This window comes from Ixodes scapularis, unplaced genomic scaffold (assembly GCF_016920785.2).
Source record: "Ixodes scapularis isolate PalLabHiFi unplaced genomic scaffold, ASM1692078v2 PGA_scaffold5__190_contigs__length_132052651, whole genome shotgun sequence".
Classification (NCBI taxonomy): Eukaryota; Metazoa; Arthropoda; class Arachnida; order Ixodida; family Ixodidae; genus Ixodes; species Ixodes scapularis.
In genome coordinates this window covers 4,160,589-4,168,210 of record NW_024609880.1, presented here as the reverse complement: position 1 = coordinate 4,168,210, position 7,622 = coordinate 4,160,589, and positions in this window count along the sequence as shown.

Below are 7,622 nucleotides of genomic sequence, written 5' to 3'. Positions count from 1 at the left end.
CTCTGTCGTCGCTATCAGCGAGCTGGCATACACAAAACCATCCAAAAAATGCCTCCAAGCTGGTTTCCCTCCTTCGACAACATGAAGGTGATCCGTTCTTGACCTCCACAACGCGTGCAAACCAAGGATGGTCAGAACCTCAAAGGCTCGACTATCTCTTCCCGTCCCACACTCAAGAAACATTGCACTTCGCCACGACACATACAGATCAACTTCTAGTGCCGCCCGCAGCTGTGCCCAAAAAAGTTCAGCATTTGTGCAAAATAGGATAACATGTTCAAGAGTCTCTGGAAAAGGACAAAGCGCGCAATTCGTGGACCACGGTACGAAAAAACCCTTTTGCACCAACCATGTTTTTACCGGGAGAACCCTCAGATGTAGACGCAAGAAAAAATTTTTTGTAGCTGTTCTTACGGGATAGCGTCGGAGCCGTTTGAAAACATCCGATTCCACTGCTGTTCCTCCCCACATCCGATACAGTGGGACAGGAATTAGCATGTCGAGCGTGTCCCAGTACAGGGTCTTGCGTTTCACCTTGTCAAGGTACTCATCAGAGAAGCGGTCCTTAAAAAACTTAATCGCTGCTTCAATTTCTTTGTAGAATTTTAAGATTCGCGAACGGGAAGATCCAGCCTCACCTTCTAGCCACTCTCCTAAAAAATTGCCTCCGAGCACTCTGAAGGAGGATAAAACAATGTCGTTCCTCTGACTTCTGAAAAACATAAAACGGTGAACTTTTAACTTAAGTTCAACGTTTACTAACCCCAGGCCACCTTTCTTTTGGCTCAAAAACAAGTTGTCGCGTCTCATGCGCTCAAACAGTGATTCCCACACAAAGGTGGCAAGAAAGCGGTGCACTTTGCAAATCTCACTTTGTGCACATGGTCCCACTTGGGCTGGATACCATATGGTTGGAAAGAAAACAGCATTGCAGACAAAAGCCCGAGTAGGCAGAGACATCTGCCTACCGTGCCACTCTAACACTTTGACATTTAGACGGTTCAGATCGATTCCACCACGTCCCGTGCTGAGACGCTCCGGGTTCAAATTCACTCCTAAATAGTTCGTCACCGAGTCCGCAAAACTTATGCCAAGAAATTGTTCCGGCTTGGAGCCCCATTCGCCAAGCCACGCTCCCTTTGACTTCCCCGCGTTCATTTGGGCACCGGAGGCAGTGCAGAAGGCGCCGATATGTTGAACCGCCGCCTGCACTTGACTTTTCGAAGAGCACAGCACTGTTAAATCGTCCGCATACGCAAGCACATTTACGGAGCCTCCCGGCAGAGTTAATCCACGAATGTTCACGTCACCCGCGATAGCTCTGCACAGAGGTTCGAGGTAGAGCGCGAACAAAATGGGCGACATTGGGCACCCCTGTCGCACCGATCTGCTGATGGGGATGGAGGCAGTCCTGTTTCCGTTCACAAGCAGGCAAGTCGACACGTCCCGGTAGCACAGCTTCACGTACTTCAGAAGCCGCGCTCCAACCCCGCAGCTCTCAAGAATGCCGAAGAGGAATGAGTGCGATACACGATCGAAGGCCTTGCTCAGGTCTACTTGAAGTGCTGCGAGGGGCTGGCCGAGGACCTGCGCCGCTTCGCACGCGACTCGCATGGTGTGCAGATTTGTGGCGATAGTCCTGCCTTTGAGGCCGTAGGTTTGGTGTCCGCCTACGACGTCACGTAGGCCAGCGTCCAGCCGTCGGGCAATTACCTTGGCCAGCACCTTGTAATCCGTGGTCAGAAGGCTGATGGGACGAAAGCTGTCCAGACTGGGTTCCCTCCCACCATGCTTCTTCGGTATGAGAACTGTCAGAGCCTGTCGCATGGATGGTGGCATCAGGTTCCGTCGCCGAATGTCTTCGAAGACGTCACAGAGGATCGGGGCAAGTTCGCTCAGGAACGTCTTGTAGAAAACGCCGCCTAGACCATCGATCCCCGGAGACTTCCGTGGGGCGAGTTTTTTTACGGCCCATTCGATTTCTGCGACGGAAATCTTCTTGTTGATTTCCTCTCGCAGCTCCTCCGACACCTTCGGAAGCGGCACTCCGGGTACCCGGAGCGGCTGAAGGTGGTCTTTTTCCGTAAACAAATCCTTGTACGCTGAGACGAAAGCGTTTGCAATATCTTCTTGCTCTGTCAGAATGGTATCCAGGACTCGGAGTGACGTAACGCGCTTCTGAGCAGAGCGCTGCCTTTCCTTCGTTTTAAAAACTTTTCTTGGTTCTTCGTCTCTTTCCAACGCAAGCGTGCGACACCGGATCATAGCTCCCCGGTACTGCTTCTCGAGTATTTCGAGAAGTCGTCCCTTGCAATCTTTGATGTCTTCAGTGAAGACGCCAGGAGTCTTGTTCTCCTCGTGAATCAGTGTTGAGAGGGTTTGCATGAGTTCGCGCTTCTCGGCACGTCCGTGGGCAGCCTTTTTCCGGCCGTATCTGTACGTGGTCAACTTAACTTCTTCTTTCAGCTGTTCCCATTGTACTGCGTTCATCGAGTGGTTTCCTTTGGCCTCTTGAATTATCTGTTTTATCGTTTTGCAGAGCTGCTCGTCTTCCAAAAGTGCGTCATTCAGTTTCCAGCCACTCCACCATGATGACGTGACGTTTCTGCGGACGACCTTTCCCATTGTCATGATGACGCAGGCGTGATCAGAGAAAGCTACCGGGACAGCTTTATAGGTCAGGCTAGCTGCGGCGAGTTCGCTTGATACGTAGATTCGATCTAGCCGTGCGTGACAGTCTCCCTGCCAGTGTGTGTACCCAGGGAAGGCGGTTTCCGTCAGCTCTGTGACGTCTTGAAGATCAAAGTCACGCAGTAGCTTGCGCAACTCGACCAAACTTGAGTCTGCCCTTGCGCCTTTCGAACAGTCCACCGCTTTCATGACACAATTAAAGTCTCCGCCAAGCACTGTTTTGCATGGAGTATCCAGGTACTGTCGCAAAGACGCAAAAAATTCTTTCCGACTCGCCGAGTCATTCGGAGCGTAAACCGACACACACTTGTACATTTCGTTATGATAAATGACGTCAATACTGCAGATCCGGCCATTCTTATCTGTTTCCCACTCGGGGCATACATTTATTCCTCTCCCTTTTTTAACCATTACCGCCGTTCCAGCGCTTTGGCCGTTTGCGACGGACACTAAGATTGCGTAGTGACGCGCCACAAAACGAGCCATGGCTTCAACTTGTGCATTTGTCGAAAGTTTGGTTTCTTGCAAAAACAATACGTCTATCTTCTTTTCAAGAAGAAAGTTCAGCACCCACTGTTTGCGTTGTTGCGCTTGTACACTAACGCAGTTTAGCGTGGCAAACTTGAGACGCTTTATGTTTCCTTTGATTTCTATAAAGGGAGGGTCACTGGCGGCGTCAGTAAAAACATTGCGAACGTCTCAGCGAACCGAGAATCGAATAGGAATGAACGAAAAGAACCCCACCTACTCCGGTGGCTTCCGGCCATGTTCCTCCGTCGGAAGTCGGGTGGCGGGGTTAAACCTGGCCCGTCGGGGTTTAGTGACCTTCTGCCATTTGAGGCCCGACCGCTGCACTTGGCCGTCTTCCTCGGAGCGCTGGTCCGACGGGAGCTTGAAGTTCCCCCCAGAGTCACTCAGCTCGGGGTCGTCGTCCGTCGCCCACTCCGCCGTGCCGTCCTGGTCGTCCGCCCAATTAGATGCCTGGCCCTTCTCCTTGACGTCTCGCATTGGAACCTTGCAGTCCCTTTTGCCGGGATTGCTCCCCGTCGATGCCGCGGGAGCCGAAGCAGGGGGACTCGTCGGAACCGGTGCCGTCTGCTGCTTCTCGGGCGGCGCACTTTCAGCTTCCGTTTGACCCGGCGTCGTGGTCGGTACTGCGACGATGTGCTCCGCGCCCTCTGCTGCCTTCTCAGCCTCCTCTTCGTCCATTTCGAGGCTCGACGCTTCGTTTTCGATGGTTGCCTCGGTGACGGTGGCATACGTCACCACACAGTTGACGCGCTCATGCCCGAAGCGTCCACACTTTTCGCACTTCGGTACGCGACATTCGCGGCGTATGTGTCCTGTGCCCTTACACCGGAGGCAGAGCGGTGAGCGCCCCGGTACAATCACCAAGACGTTCCCGCCAGCGATCCTCAACTGATGTGGAAGGCGGTCCAGGGATACGCCCTCCTTTGGGCTTAGCCGAGCCAGCCTAGTCGTGGACTGGATGCCCGCGAAGCCATCGGCTCTCCAGACGTCACGGGTGATTCCGTTCACCTTTCCGAAAGGCTCCAGGGCCTTCCGCACGACCTCGTCGGTGACGTGAAAAGGAACCCAGTGCAGCTTCACGCGAACATCCGCGTTGTCGGGGTCGATGATCACACAGCGCTTGCCTTTTACGGAGAGCTCCGCCGCCTCTACCACACGCCGCTTAGATTCCGCCGTCTTCAGAGAGAGCATCCATACGTGGTTCATCTGGTATCCTCCAAATGCGTCGATGTCGGCCATCACGTCCAGGCGCTCCAGCTCTGCCCGGAAATCAGAAATCTTGTACGGTCTTCCGGAGACGTCGCCATGAAGTAGAACGGAGTTCAGCGCAACACTTCTTGAAGGAAGCGGGGGCAGAACGACACGGTAGTCGTCGGTGGAAGCAATGACAGAGTTTCCGCGGCCTGCGAGGGCCGTTATCGCCGCTCCTTGGGAGAGCATGATTACACAACCGTCGCTGGCGAGCGCCGGGCGTGGAATGACTCGGCCACGCACGCGCTTGCTCGCCGACGCGCGTGGCAATATCTACTTTCTAATGTGAGCTATAACTTAAAGGGGCCCTCCAACAGTATTTGAGCGTCGACTTTTTTTTACTGTTTCTGCACGCTAGTGGTCCCGGAAATCCAGTGGACAACGAGAGTTTGAAAATATTAGCGCATCATATTTTAATTTGACAACTCGGAAACGTCTCCTCCGACGGTGGCGCCGCGAGGTGCCGAATGCGCGCGCATAACGGCGGTCCCTTTCATTATACGTCACATTCTCTGGGTTTCGTGATTGGCGAGAGCCGTCCCAGGAATTTTGAAGCGAAATAAAGTATATCACACGTTATCCGTCATTATTTCTCAAACAAGTCATTTTTACAGAGCTAATAAAGTTGCAAAGTAAAGTTCAAAAAGGGCGAAAACAATGCCTTGTCGCTCATGCGTCCGCGACGTACCGTCGCGAGCAGACGACAAGTGGTCCGTGCGGACAACGCGCATCGTATTTTCACTTGTGCGCCCCCGGTCCCGGTCAACTAAAAGCAGTAAGAGGAGCGAGGGGAACCCTTATTTTCTTTTAGTGCTGTAACAGACTTTTCACTGTTCGAGTGAAGTGCGGCGACGCTCCCCAGTTTGTATTTCATACTCGCCGAGGTGGCTCCGGTGGCGGAGTTGCGGGAGACGAGACTTCCGCGGCTGTCGAAGCGGACTGAGGCAGAGACGCGGCGCTTGCGTGGAGTGTCCTCGTACGGCGCGACGCCCAGATCCGCCCTCAAAATCCGATAAGCCCGGTAAATTCATCGATGATGGCAACCCTATCCCGAAGGTACGATGGTTGCAACTAGGCCTAATGGCCGACGAGCCGACCGGGCCGACGGGCTATCAACCAAACTCGCGTCCAATTGGCCAACCGCTTTGCTCTAATCGCTAAACTGTCTCATTTTACGTCATGAAGCGCCGTGTTTTGCGTATTAAAAGTTGTTTTCGGCAATATTTCATTTGCTAATAACTCGCAAAATATTGCGAATTTCTGTAATATTTCTTTTTCTCTGTGTTCCTGCTTTCAAGGAGCTCCGTTTCAGCGCGAACTTCATACCGGTCAAAAAATTGTTGGTGGGCCCCTTTAAAAGAAACTCGTGGTGGTGAAGTATTTTAGGAATATAAGCGCTAAGAACCTTGCAATTTTTGTACACTATATAAATTCTGAAAACTGGAGTGTGGTACTGTCCACCGTGTCGGCAGATGAGGCGTTTGAATGTTTTCTTGAACAGTTTAGAATTGTATACGACGCTGTTTTTCTCACAAATTGGAAGACTTTGCCTGAAAAGTTCGTAAACACTGGGTTATGACAGAAATATTAAGAAAGATAAATAAAGAATGCTCTTTACAGCAGTTCGTGCGCACTAAAGACGCAAGTTGTGGAGACCCTCTCCCCGGTCCCCGTTCCCCGTGATCTCGCCACTTTCCACCGCCGTCCTGTCGGGCGTTCCCACGTTTCCCGTGACCTTCCGGCTTCCCGCCGCCGTCCTGTTGTGGAATGTCCGAGCCCTCCGGGAGGAACGGGACAAAGCGCCCTCGCACCCAGCGCTGACGTCGGAGGGTCGGCTCGCGGCAAGGTTTCCGATTGGACGGTTGGAGGGACAAAGCCAGGAAAGTCTTAAAAGGGGAGGCGAGACAAAGGGTGGCCTCTCTTGCTGCCGACTTGGGGATCAACAAGACACAGAGGCGAGCGCGGACGGCGGGACACGCTGGCGCGGAGAGTGCGGGCACTACGTCGAGTGGCGGACTTGACAAACGGACCGGACAGCGACCCTGGACGACGACGTCCCCAAGACACGGTGTGAATGACCACCCCTGGGACTTGGAGCAGCTGTAGTTGCAGCAGACTTACCCCCGGCCTCGCTGATAACCGTTCCCCGATCCCGAAACCCCCCAGGCAATACGTGAGGGAATAAACCCTTTTTCCGAGAGCGAAGTATTGCTGTGTCATGTTCTTTCGGGAACAATGTTTCTGGGAATCGGAGCTAGAAGAAGCCCGCAAAGTATAATGTCTAAATCGAAAAAGGAACGAAATCAGCTAACAAAGAATTTAAGGCAAGCCAATCGCACGTATTTTGACAATCTATTTCTATATCCTAAGCGACCAGGGGCCGCTTGCTCGAAAGAGTTGAGACACAACTTGAGACAGTCTCAGCCGAGACCGAACGTGAGCCACTTGCTCGAAACGAAACTAAGTCTGGACTTGAGACTGAAACCGAGTCTCTGACTCAACTTGTGTCTCAAGCCGTGAGACAACCCGGTAGCAAATTAGCTGGCGGCCGATTTAAGACCCAAACGGAGACCGAAACTGAGACAGTCTCAGCGGTTAGCCACTTGCTCGAAACGAAACTTAGTCTAGACTTGAGACCAAAACCGAGTCTCTGACTCAGCTCTAGTCTCAGATCTTGAGACAGTAACCGAGGAGGCTCACTGGCGGTCTCAGAGTAAACAAAACGTCGGACGTGGCTACAAGACACCGGCTCCAAACAATCTTCGCCGCATGAATGCACTCCGCGGCACCGTCGGACCGTGTTTTCCAGGACCGATTTCGCCCCCTCGACACCTTCGACGTTTCTGACGAGGTTTCGGTTTCGCCTTCGCCGCGACAGCAACATGCGCATCACCGGAGTCTTGGAGGTGAGAAAACAGTCTTATTTCTAACGTTCCTCTTCGACTATATGTTACATTTATTAAGCGGCCAGCTGCGAAGTAATTTTGGAGCAATCGAGACTTTTGTTTTCGTCAGTTAAAAAGCCCCTTCTGGTCAACATGCAGCGCCGTCATTGCGTCCTCAAAACGTTGTGTAGTGGTCCTTCCCCAAGCTCACTCTATTTTTATTGTCTTTGGTGTGGCACGGTCTTTCCTATGACGGTGAGTTCC